Raw genomic sequence first — 13,581 nt, 5'->3', positions numbered from 1 at the left:
CGACCTGTCATACCAATCTGAAGCCCATCTAACCTACACTATTCCATATGCTTGTCCAATAACAACTTAACGTAGCCTGCATTTAGAGCTCAAATCTTGAACCTGAACCTGAACCTAAACCTAAAACGGTCTGCCAAAAACACTACCACTGAGATAAGCCTATGATTTCCAGTATACTGAACAGGTTTGTCCACCTTTACTAAGTTGTACTAGCTGGCCCAATTGCCAAATTTTTCCTGGACAGTGTTGGGTGCACGGGGCAGGTTGCACAGGGGCAGGAGACAGGACTCGTGCGCTGCTGCTAATCTTCTTGGCCTAATGTTTTTAAACAATTGATTCTTTTTAAGATTTTTTTAAAAGAAAAGACCATCACTCTACACTGGTACTTCCACCAAACACTCTTTGGACTCAGGATTGCTGTTCATCACTCCTCCATGATAAATCAGTTACTACCCTCCCACCATCGAGACTTCTCCTGTGAAAACCACTGTCTTTACTTTCATTTGAAACAACTTCAACCACCACTTAAAATTTTCATCCTTTCCATCCCTGCTCATTTTAAAGCAACTGCTCAGATTTGGACTTCTTATTTAAGGTACTGGAGGCCATTCCATGGGGGTTATTAGATTTATACCTGAAGTGAATGGGTTGACTTATTAGAAAAGGTTAGACAAACTGGAATTGTTTCCACTGGAGGTAAGAGAAAGGGGTGCCCTATTTGAAGCATATAAAATCCTGAATGATCTTGATAAGGTGGATGCAATTTCCTCTTACAACTGTTTTATAATTATGGATCACACTTTTAGGATTGAGATGAAGAGAATTTGAGAACTGAAACACTTTGGAACTCTGTGCTGCCACAGAAGGCAGTGAATGCAGGGCATTGGAAAGTTAAGACTGAGGTAGGTAAATCTTTGACAGCCAAGGAAATAGAAGGTTGTTTCGAGGAGATGGTAATGTGGAATTCAAAACATAAATAGGTCAATAAGATCTTACGGAATGGCAGAGGGGGCTGTCAGGGTCCAGTGAACCACTTGTATCTCTAATCTTATACTTTTATATTTCTTTTACACCAAATATAATTTAAAAAATTTAAATTAAAAAGAAAACAATAAGAATGAGAAGAGCAAATGAGAAGAGTGAAGTATTTATGAGCAATGGGAGAGGCTGAATGTCAATTTTGTATTAGATAATGCATTCTCTGCCCATGCGCTACAAAGCTCCCAAAGAAGCAGTTGCACCACGTGTTTATATCACTGAATGGCTTACCCTGAAAGCAATTAAATCACCAGCAGCAATACTGAAGAAAATGCTTTCAAGTCATGTTATCCCACCTCCAGCAGCCCCCCCCCCCCACACCACCCCAAACAAAACCACTTCAAGCATGATTCTCGCCCAAAATGCTTCAGCAACCTACAAACTGAATTAGAGAAACAAGGTAGTAGCTACAGACACCAGTTTCATTGTATCAGCTGCAGCACAACTAGTGACTGCAGTTGCAGTAAGCGCCTGTAAACATTCAAACTCAGAACAAGGGCCTAATCTTGTCACTTCAATAGGTTTGTCCCTGTTTTGAGTATCTCCGAAAGACTGGGCTCCAAAGCAAATCTAGACTTGCTGAAGGCAAGGCAAATCACTCAAGTGCAAAGGCAAAATACAAGTTATGCCAAATGTCCATATTTTAAGCCTTCTGTGGAAAAAAAAGTGGGTGGGATCAGTGCCAAAATTTTTAATCTCTCATTTTGGCAGTGCTTTGAATGTTCACTGAAAACAAAATACTTCAGTTAAAGAAAATGCACATTCCCTTCTCTAGCCAGCCTGAGGCATGATACTCATGGTATTAATGCTCTAGTACAACAAAAAAAAGTTGCTTGGGCGTATAGGAGTTGGGAGGTCACATTGTGGCAATACAGGACATTGTTAGGCCACATTTGGAATATTTCATGCAATCCTGGTCTCCTTCTTATCAGAAACATGCTATGAAACTTGGAAGGGTTCAGAAAAGATTTACAACGATGTTGCCAGGGATGGAGGATTTCAGCTATAGGGAAAGGCTGAGGCGGTTTTCCCTGAAGCGTAGGAAGCTGAGGGGTGACCTTATAGAGGTTTATGAAATCATGAGGGGCATGGATAGGATAAATAAACAAGGTATTTTCCCTGCAGTGGTGAAGAGTCCAAAACTAGAGGTTTAGGGTCACAAGGGAAAGATACAAAAGGTCCCTAAGGGTCAACTTTTTCATGCAGAGAGGGTGCATGTATGGAATGAGCTGCCAGAGGAAGTGGTGAAGACTGGTACAATTGAGTATTTAAAGGCATCTGGATGAGTATATGAATAGGAAGGGTTGAGAGAGAAAATGGACCAAATGGGACTAGATTAGGTTCGGCCAGCTGGTCAGCACAGATGAGTTGGACTGAAGGGTTTGTTTCCATGCTGTACATCTCTATAACTCTATGACTGCTTTTCTGAAGATGTCCTTCCAATCAGCAAGCGTGAACCTGAGCTTCCAGTTGCTCGCCATTTTAATCCTGTCTCCATCCTATTCTGACCTCAGCCTCCTACATACTGTTCTACTTAGAAACTGTTAAATCTCAAACTCATCCAGGTTTGATGAATTGGGAATTGATTGAAAATATTAAAATCCACCTTTCCCTTATACCACCTGCCCAGAGTATTTTCAGCACTTTGTTAATTTTAAATTTTCCCTTTAGCTTTCTCCTAATCATCAGTTTGCTGCAGTTTTCAGTTTCTACTAAAATTGTATGCCTTTTGAAACGGAATTCCTCTAGGTCAAAGTCAGCAGTGCCTTCAGACAGACTCAAATCCCATGTTAGCACTGGCAGTTGAGCCTTCAGCTGGCTAAGCTCTGGAATTCCCTCCCTAAAACACTCACCTATTTTAAGACAGTCATTCAAATTTACTCCAACCATGTTTTGGGTCATCTGTCCTAACATCATTATATGATTTAGATCAGATTATGTTCAATATTACTCCTGTGAAGTGGTCTGAGATGTTTCCTACTTTAATTTGCAGTGAAAAGTGTATTTATTGTTTGACAAAGCCCCTCAAAACTCCATCGCTGAAGTTGCTCTTAGCTCAGTGAAAAGTACTTTGGGCTTACAAAGCCCAGAATGGACAACAATAGATCAAGACAGCAGCTTAACACCATCACCACAAGAACAATTAAGGATAGGCAATAAATGATACCCAGTCAGCTCAGCTGGATGGACAGTTGGTTTGCAACGCAGAGTGATGCTAGAAGCACAGTTCAACTCCCACACCAACTTCACCCCTTGCCTGTGGTGTGGTGACCGAGATACAAACTCCCTTCAATGAGAGAGCAACTGTATGATCTGCTAGGACAATGGCAATGTCACACATATTACATGTTATATGGTAAAAGTATTTCAACACTTGTAAAGTTCTCAGGTCATTCTGAAATAAGGAAATTTGCCATGTAAATGCAAGCTTTCAAGAAAGATAGACTGTCTGTCATCCTCAGTCACATTTCCCCAATTGACTCGAGATTCAATACACCAAGTAAAGCAAAGTTATATCTAAAATTACGTCAGCTTTCTGAGGTTATGGAATTTCACCCTATTACAGAAAGTAAGCAGTTTTTGACTGTACAGCAAAAAATATGCAACTGTGGGAATTTTAGTTATGCTTTTGAACTTCACTTTTTCCTGACATAACTTCCTTAACAGCTTAGGAAACCACATGTTAAAGCTATAATCAAAGACAACAAACTGGTTATACATTGAGCAGCACCACTTCGAAGCCACGACCCCCTCAAAAATTCAAGGACTGCAAATATTAGAATGCTTTAATTTTAAAAAAATGAATATTGAGAATCAGACTTTAAAGAAAGTAACCATGTAATTGCTATTCCATGTAGTTCAAAACTAAAATTTAAATCACATGGCACAGACTACAGCAAGAAACACAAATCAAAACTCAGGAACCAGTTATAATTTATCCTTCGCTACAGTGAATAAGGATAGTTGTAATGCTTTATTAAATTAAAATACTTAGTCATTTCTGCAGTCTAACAACGAAGCTCATTCTGTCCTATGAGTCAGTGATTTAACTGGTAAATTAAAGCCACTTTTAAAAGGACAACAGAAAAAGACAATTCTTATGCTAATATGCAGCAGTTTGTCCATGTCAATGTGACTGTAGAGTTCTTTAGGCTTTTCAGTTGAGCTGCTGCTTAGTGAAGAAAGGGGGACTAATGGAAACACTGGACATTCTTAGCAGCTCAGAATAGCACAGACATTTGGCAATTGCTGAATAATATACAATTTAGAAAGGGAAACAATGAAAAATATTCTTTTCTATTTTCTAACTTAAAGTTACTTAACTGAGTATTTCATATTTGAGGCTTTGGTTAAGTGGAGTTTCTTTTCTGAAAAAGATTGTCAGGTAAATAAACAGTTAAATGGACACCTTCAACTCAAATGAAATGTCCCAAGGAGCTTTCCAAGAGAGAGAAGGAAGTGGGACATATACAAAGAAAGCAGGTAGCTGAAAGTACAAACAGATTTACAAGCAATATATGGCACAGATAGGTAAAGCAGTAGGTTTCAGGAGAGAATGCAGATGCAGCGAGCAGCACAATGTTCTGAGCTCTAAATCATTTGATTCATTAGTGGCAAAGTAGACAAGACTGAAACAGCATAACCGTACTGTTGGGTTGCAAGGTTAGACAGAATTTCTTAAGTTCAGAAAGGAAGGACATGAAGGACTGAAAATGAAGGCAAGAATTTTCAAATCAACAGTGGTGAATTAGGTTTGAAATACAGAAGAAATTTGGCAAATCAAATGGGACAGTCAGGACCCTTCACTGTAGACAATGCAAGAGGTCCAAGGAAGAGGTTTAAAACAAGACCACTGAAGCACCAATGTTAAATGACCATATAATATTAATTCAGCTTTTGTTGAAGTTTAGTAATTCTAAACCATTTTTTTTCTCAAACCCCTCTAACCTACCTAAATGAAAATACCTTTATTAATGAGAAAAATTCACATCAGTTGGATTTCATAGTATTTAAATAGAGCAATTTTTAAAAAATCAAATCACTTTGATCTCACAACCTCACTTTTTAAAAATTCATCAAGGAGATGTGGGAATTGCTCGCTAGGCTAGCATTTATTGCCCAGAGGGCAGTTAAGAGTCAGCATCGCTGTGGGTCTGGCATCACATGTTAGCCAGACCAGGTAAGGATGGCAGTTTCCTTCCCTAAAGGGTATTAGTGAATCAGGTGGATTTTTCCTGATAAGTCGATTCATGGTCATCATTAGACTCCTAACTCCAGATTTTTATTGAATTCAAATTCCACCATTGCCATTGCAAGATTCAAACCCAGGTATCCAGAACATTATCTGGGTCTCTGCAGCAAGAGCCCAGTGATAATACCTCCATGCCATCACCTCCCACCTCCTTCAGATGATTTCTGCAAAGGCATATCTCAAGATGTTTGCGGTATTATCTGGGCTCCTGAAAAACTCACTCCATCCCATCACCTTCTATTTATTACAGCCTTAATTCCTGTAAAGTGCTTTGAACTCTAAAGAATATAACAATGCATATAAGCCCTCTTGGAATTTCTTATAATATTAGCAATTTAGCCAGCCAAAATAGCACTTACTCAAATTATCAGGAAAATTGATGGAGAAATAAAATCAGACTAACTATCATACATCCTGAACACTAAACAATGCTATATTTATTTTACAGTATTTTGGAGATAAATTGGTCTGATCTGTTGATCTCAGCATTTAGCACAAAGAGGCTTGAAAACCACAGAAATTGAAACACAGCACAACAGATCATTTATGTTATTTGCCCTCTTAGAAACTCAAACATATTGGTTGCCAATTTCATAATGATGACAACTACAATCAGATTATTGCAAATTAAGAAGCACACCACTGCAGTTACTTAAACTGTTCCAACGTTTCAACTTAGGGCGAAGAACAGCTACTCATCACCATCCTTCAGATTTGTTCCTTTCAATTAAACCTATACATTAAGTATAGGTTAACCAGGTTTTATCATATAAAAGATTAGCAATCACTCCTTGACAACACAAGCAAACTATGACTATGTTTGGCCATTCCCCAAAGCCATAGATCAATGATACAAAACATACAAAAAGTGAACTTGGGCATTAGCACCGAATATCCATAACTTATCAAAATAAAAACAAACATTTCGTTAAAAATGACTTGCACAAAGTTATGTTTTCCAGAGAAAACCTGTGCTTCTCGACATCAAGTCACAATTCGTTAAAAGAAATATCCAAACTGCATATTAACACCAAACTTAGATAGCTGTGGATGCAGATCTTGTAAAAGTGCCGCCGCCTCAATCTTCGACAGGAGGAAGTCTTAAAGTCGTGTTTTAATCACTGCACGCCCTGATGCCGAACGCAACTCGACCGGCGACGCCAAACTGCTCGCATTATTCCCTATCAACGTGCACAACCACTCAAAAACGTCTCGATCATTCATCCACCCATCCTCGCCAAAACAAACACACGCTGCAAACAGCAGCAGGAAGGCTGCAACATGCCCAAGATGGATCACTGAAGGGGAGCCTCAGCTGAGCAGCCCCTGGATGCCACTCATTCATTGTCTCTGCATCGCTCTCCTGGTCCCCTCAGTAACTATGCCAACTACCAGGCGCCAACGACAGACCCAGACAACCATAACTATCACCACCTCCACCCCTACCCAGGTCACAGGGGGGTATCATTTTAACTCTCTCCTCACAGTTGTCGCCCTCACTTACCTCGAGTCTTGAGTTTATTTTTCTCTCTCAGCTCCCCAGTCCGTCGCTCACTCTGTAACCGGCTTCGAGCGCTCCCTGTCCCTCACTCACTCACCGCCACCGGAAGCAACGCCTTGACTGAGCGCGCCTGCGCCGGCCCGGGTCCCGCCCTCCCTCCGACTGACAGCGCCGGGGAACCAATCGCGGACTTCCTTCTCATCAGCTTCCGGGTGTCCAAATAAGGAGGTGCTGCATCCTTCCCAGTTGTGTGTGTGTGTGTGTCCGGAAGGGTGCCGCCCCCCCTCCTCCTTAAACAACACCCTGCCATCCCCATTACCATCAAACACAAAGTGTCCTTTATAAAATAAAAGGTGCCCAGTGAATGTTGTCATTGTTCTTTCATTGAGTACTGTATCAGATTTGACAGTGAAGTAGCTGTTCCCTAATTGCTCTTGAGAAGGTGGGTGATAAACCCAAGTCCATGAGGGTGCAAGGACTTCCACAGTCCACCCGGGAAGAACACTGAGGCTTTTGACCCAGCTTTTAGTGTTCTGAAAGAGAGGCACACCAGACTATCACTAATTTTCTCTCTTCCATGGATGCAACCAGAGCTGCTGAGTTTCTCCAGCCTTGAGTGTGTTTGTGAACAGTTTCCAGTTAGATTGGTGCTTGGCTTGGAGGGGAACTTACAAGGTGGTGATAGTGAAATACAAACTAACAAGCAGCCAAGCCACCACTCAAAATTGAATAACTGTTGCTGCTCCCGGTGGGCAGTATGAGCCTACTGCCCTGGCCACTTACGCTAGTTGTGCCCTGATCAAAATAGCCACGTTTTCTGCAGGCCCATCTCAGCCAGAGTGACGACTCCATTTCTGCAGCGAATTAATTTTACGATGGGATGACGGACTGATGGTCATCATTCAATAATCAAAATATATAGATGAGACCAGGTGATGCCACTGCCATTTTTTTGTTTTTCCCACCCCTTCACCAAATCTTCCTCCCGCGGAATAGCCCAGTATTACCAAGGGATGGTTCCATAAGTGTCCTCGAGTACTGCCATTATCCAGACCTACAAATGAAGCATAGATAATGCTGACAGGCTGGTTGCCAGGTTGTATTCCTGCAGGTTTGATCATGTAACATTTTTCCACAGCTTGCAAATTTATTACAATTACGCTGCCAGCCAGTTACATTGAGTGAGATTTGATCAGCTCAGTTGGACATCATTTCTGGTTCCAAAGTTCTTGGATTGATGGTCTTATTCACAAACCTTTCAAAAGTCAGCTCCTATTAAATTGCACCTGGAATACATCATTCAGTTTCACATACTATTCCTCAGGAAGGAAAGGAATAGTTTTTTGGTCTTAAGTGGGGAGCAGAGTAGCTTTACATCAGAACTAAAAGGGGTTAAATTATTAGGGTAGGTTGTGTGGACTCAGCTCCTGCTCCCTTTAGCAGGGGAATCCAGAATGGGGCCATAACCCTAACTTTGGAGCTTAGCTGCTCAGAGCTGATACAAAGCATATCTTCTCACACAACATCCAGGAAATCTGCCATTGTCTTCCCAAAAATCTATGGAGGTAGGGCTATTTGAATCTTCAACACTGAGGCTGATAATAACTTTGTCTAACAAAAACTTAAGGTTTCAAAACCAAGTTAAAATACAGACTAATCTAGACTACCGTTTAGACCAGAGTGGTGCTGGAAAAGCACAGCAGGTCAGGCAGCATCCGAGGAGCAGGAAAATCAATGTTTTGAGCAAAAGCCCTTCATCAGGTATCTATTCTTGATGAAGGGCTTTTGCCTGAAACATCGATTTTCCTGCTCCTCGGATGTTTCCTGATCTGTGTGCTTTTCCAGCACCACTCTAATCTAGACTCTGGTTTCCAGCATCTGCAGTCCTTGTTTTTACCTAGTTGATCTAAATGGTAGGTGGGGCATATGGGGCTGAGTGGCTGAGTAAAACAAGTTATGCCTTACATAACTTCATCTTGAACTGTAGTGGGCAGAAAAAAATTAAAATAACAGAACAAGAACACTAGCAAGACCCATGCAAAACATTCCTTTAAGTCCCTGTACCTACATCTGAAACTCTAGAGTGAACACTGTATCCCCTACTTATGTTCTGTCCACGAATCTCTTTGAACATTGAACATAAACTAAACCTCAAACTTGTGCTTCTTATAGATTCAACTTTCCAATGTTCAGATACACAATAAATTCCAGCAGACTGCCCATTCTGTACATTCTTCTGTCTGACTGAAAAGCTACCTCTTCCAGGGAGCCAATTAAAACATGAACTTGCTGTCATTGGCAAACCCTTTCAACAATCATAATCCACCAACAAAAACATCATTGTCTTTGTGAAGGGGCGGAGAGTGTGTGGGGTTTTTTCTGTCTTGTTTCTTGTTTTAAAAAGCCTTTTCAGCCAATTGCTGGACAACAGGATATATGTTAAAGGACATTTAGAGGATCAGTGTGCTGTGTGATAGTGCAAACTTGCCTCTCTTTTATGTGCAATAGCCCCTGGGAGATCAATCTTGAAGGGCCATTGACCTAGAACATTGACTGTGTTTCTCACTCAACAGATCCTGCCAGTTGTATTAAGTATTTCCAGCACTTTGTGAGATGAATTCTTGATTCTGGCTGAGGCATGGCAGAGTCAGAAATTCTAACTATTTGAGTGAAGCTTAATTCTGACCTCACCTAACAACTAGTACAAACTTTTCTCATGGCACTGAGCAGAAAAAGGGACTGGTAATCCAGGCTGATCACTCTCTCCCAGAACTAAGTACACTAAACTTACCTAACCACTATGAGCCAGGATAAGATCTATTATATCTACAGTTATTATATTGTTGTAAACAGCCAGGAACTAACTGTATGTGATCTAGTATGAGCACACTCATGGCAGCACTGGAGTATTAGTTTTTGGGTAACACATTGATGGTCTAAGCAGTGTTCTGTCCAGGCAGGCACAGCACTTATATATAGACAAAGAACTCACATCTTTCCAAGTCTAAAGTGACTACTTCAAACAACTGGGAACCAAAACACAACCAGAGCACACAATTACACAACAGAATATCACATCTGAAACATGATATACCACTCAATACCATCAGGCATGTATCATCTGGACAAAGCAGGAGAGCTGCTTAAGAAGTTAGAATGCTTTTTTTTGAGAGAGTACAGTCCTAAAGTTATAGGCCAAGAAGCAGAGGAGGATTTATTGACAGCAAAGCAGTTGAGGTTTTGGGACATCATTGTGTGGGGTCAAATTGAATTTCATAGTTCAAATGAACGTCAACTAGCATTGAGGGATTGGACAGTACAAATCATAAGACAATCACCTAGACTTTGCTGCGATATGGTCTGTGAGCTGGTCTTTGCCCTCAACCTTCACCTCACAAATGTTTACAAAGCAACCTTCTGGAAGTGAGAGTTGTTAACAGCATGGCAAGGACAACAACTACATCAGGGAGGAGAAAGTGAGGACTGCAGATGCTGGAGATCAGAGCTGAAAAATGTGTTGCTGGAAAAGCGCAGCAGGTCAGGCAGCATCCAAGGAACAGGAGAATCGACGTTTCGGGCATAAACCCTTCTTCAGGAAGGCTACATCAGGGTCCTTGGTAAATGACAGGATCAATATTCTGTCTCTTTTACTCATTAAACTTAAGGATTATGACTGAAGCAAAAAAGTCAAAGAAGAAAATAGGTTCAGCTCGAGTCAAATCAAATCCAGAACAAGAACTAAACAGAGAAAAGGGAAGCGTAGATGAAAAAATAAAATAAATTTGGGAAGTGTCAGAAAAACAATTCAGTTTTTCCATTTTGAGAATTTCATTAAAAACAATGAAGAACGAGACTCCACAGCTTAAACTGTTTTCTTCTTGGGAAGGAGAGGTTGATTGACATTGCAGGACTCTAACTTAAAAAGGGCCAGTCCTTAACTTTCTTCTACAGGTTTAACTCATAGCTAATGCAGAAACCCAAAGGGCATGTTGAAGGAGAGCTGCCTGTTTCTGATGAGGCTAACAGAGTGACTTGTGGCAATTTGCAATTCAAGGGAGTGTCTACTCAAAACAAGTTGCTGAAAGATTACTGTTAAACACCCCAACACTCTTGGCAACTATCAGATGTGGTATCTGAACTGGCATGAGCCTGCAGCTTTAAGGCTTGTTCCAGTTTTAAGGGTTGTACTTTAAATCCATTCAGGCGCCAGAAATATAATTTGGGATCTAGCACCTAAATCAATCCACAAGACTGGCATCCACAATTAAATTACTAAATTATTAAAAATATCAATATGGTCAGCATTGTGATAATAGATAGTGACTATTGATATCAACAATAAAGGTCAAATAAGTAAACATAGCCACTCAAGAAAGGAATGTTTCGTAATGGCATCAACCACTGAACAGGCATTGTGCTGAGTAATTCAGTAACAGAGAACAGTTTGAGTTCCAAGACTGAGAATTTGCTATGTGTGATGCAAGAGGAGTTGAAGAGCAACTCAAATTACATTGTTAGCACCTGATAACAGAAATTGTTGTATCACTATATTTCAAAATGGATTGCATGAGTGGATACACACTAAGTGGTTCAGTTGACAAAGGATACATCATCCAACAGAAAGGCCCAGATTTAAATGCCATTCTGTAAAGAATTAGTTGAAGAGACAAAGGGTTGCTACCCTTGGGCTTAATGCTCTGAGACTTAATAAAGGAAACCAATAATGACTCTCCCTTTTGGATGTGATCCATCTACACTTTGATAAGCAGTACATTTGTGAGGAGATTAGAATGAGTGCAGGCTCATCATAATCGTGATGGGTCCTGTTTCTCCTGAATGATTTAGAAACAGACTTTGCAGGAGGGAGAAGCAATGGAGGGTTGCTGATACCCACACTGATATTCAAATGATGGAGCACCTGCAGAGCAGAAGCAGAAAAAATGTTTTAAAAAGCATCTTACTCTCTTGGCTGGTGAGAAAAAGAACCATGCAATATAGCTGAAGCCTTATAGACCAGAACATTTCAATTCAATATCTGTACTAAGTTGATGCCAGATTGGACAGCAATTTGGGAATTACACTTGGCAGAGGGAACTAACCAATATTCCAGCATCTGAGCACACTCCACAGGGAACTGCTTGTAAGTGAATATCAACTCAGGTCAACTGTGACAGCCTTTTTAATGATACTGCTCACTCATAATGATCACTCGGATGATGTAAAGGCAGGCTGATGTCCTTCTGGAGCCATATACCAACAACAGGAGATCTTCCAGGAGAAGAAACTAGTAACTAGAGATCACAATTTCAAAATTGTCAGCAAGAGAGACAGGAATATGTTGAGGAGAAACTTCTTTTCTCAGAGGGTTGTTAGGATTTGAGATACACTGCCTGGGAGAGTGCTGGAGGCAGATTCCATACAAAATCTCAAAAGAGAGCCAGATACACGGTTATGGAGGTAGGGCTGGGGAATTGCATTAGCTGGCTAGCTCTTTCTGGAGGCAGTATAGACATGATGGGCTGAATGTCCATCTTCTGTATTGTAACATTTTATAATTCTAAGAAAGAAGCACTTGACAAAATCTCAATGAAATTGTTAATGCCTACCTAGTTATGTGAAAATCGAAATGCTTGATTTAAAAAAAAATTATTTGGGCGGCACAGTGGTTAGCACTGCTGCCTCACAGCGCCAGGGACCTGGGTTCAATTCCCGCCTCAGGCGACTGACTGTGTGGAGTTTGCACGTTCTCCCCGTGTCTGCGTGGATTTCCTCCGGGTGCTCCGGTTTCCTCCCACAGTCCAAAGATGTGTGGGTCAGGTGAATTGGCCATGCTAAATTGCCTGTAGTGTTAGGTAAGCGGTATATGTAGGGGTATGGGTGGGTTGTGCTTCGGCGGGTCGGTGTGGACTTGTTGGGCCGAAGGGCCTGTTTCCACACTGTAAGTAATCTAATCTAAAACGATTAGATTAATCTTGTAATTTCTCTCTAATGCCAGTTCACAACCTGTACATCTCAGTTTATCAAAATGTCTGATCCTTACATGGCATTTCCGAGTAAGGAATGTTACATCAAATAGCAAGACTAACAGGACAATAACACTCTTTTAAACCATACCAATGTGGCTCAAGATTGTTAGGCAGCAGTGACACCAAAAGCATAAAACAAAATTAATGGGTGAGATGTTCCAAAATATTTCACAAGGGAAGAACAGACTTTTAAATAGCTAATTCTATGGATATTAGTGATGCTGGAAAGTGATAATTATTGCCCATTCTTATTTACCCAGAGGCAGCGCAGTAGCTCAGTGATTAGCACTGCTGCCTCACAGCACCAGGGACTTCAGGTTCGATTCCACCCTTGGGTGACTATATGGAGTTTGTATATCTCCCTCTTGTCTGTGTGGGTTTCTTCCCCGGTGCTCTGGTTTCCTCCCACAGTCCAAAAATGTGCAGTTGGGTGATTTAGCCATGCTAAAAATTGTCCTATGATGTGCAGGTTAGGTGAGTTAAAATCCCATGCAGGGTTACGCAGCTGAGGTGGGGGGGTGGCGGTGTGTGGGATGCTCTTCAGCGATTCGGTGCAGACTGAATTGCTATTGGCGTTAGTCAAATATATGGTATCTCCACTCTGATTAAAACCAATGGGTCAAAACTGAATATAACATTTTATGTACAAGAAAATTAATTTCCACACAGACCTATGAAAAATATTTTTTCAGACATATGACAGTATTTGTGAAGAATTCCAGTTGGTCAGATTTAGCATTATTACAGCTGTGCAGGTGTTTGGG

General features: G+C 40.9%; 1 protein-coding gene across 1 annotated transcript in view; it reads right to left on the bottom strand.

Moving 5' to 3' along the window:
* Nucleotides 1–6,918, bottom strand: part of coro1cb (coronin, actin binding protein, 1Cb) — a 145,920-nt gene extending 139,002 nt beyond the window's left edge. Inside the window, exon 1 of the mRNA XM_060843508.1 lies at nucleotides 6,795–6,918. The gene's annotated coding sequence lies outside the window, so the exon portion shown is untranslated. The remainder of the gene's footprint in view (nucleotides 1–6,794) is intronic.
* Nucleotides 6,919–13,581: the final 6,663 nt, after the last annotated feature.

The sequence above is a fragment of the Hemiscyllium ocellatum genome, chromosome 24 (genome assembly GCF_020745735.1).
Source record: "Hemiscyllium ocellatum isolate sHemOce1 chromosome 24, sHemOce1.pat.X.cur, whole genome shotgun sequence".
In the NCBI taxonomy this organism is placed as follows: Eukaryota; Metazoa; Chordata; class Chondrichthyes; order Orectolobiformes; family Hemiscylliidae; genus Hemiscyllium; species Hemiscyllium ocellatum.
Note: the sequence above shows the minus strand (reverse complement) of the source record. Positions and strands in the feature narration are given on the sequence as shown.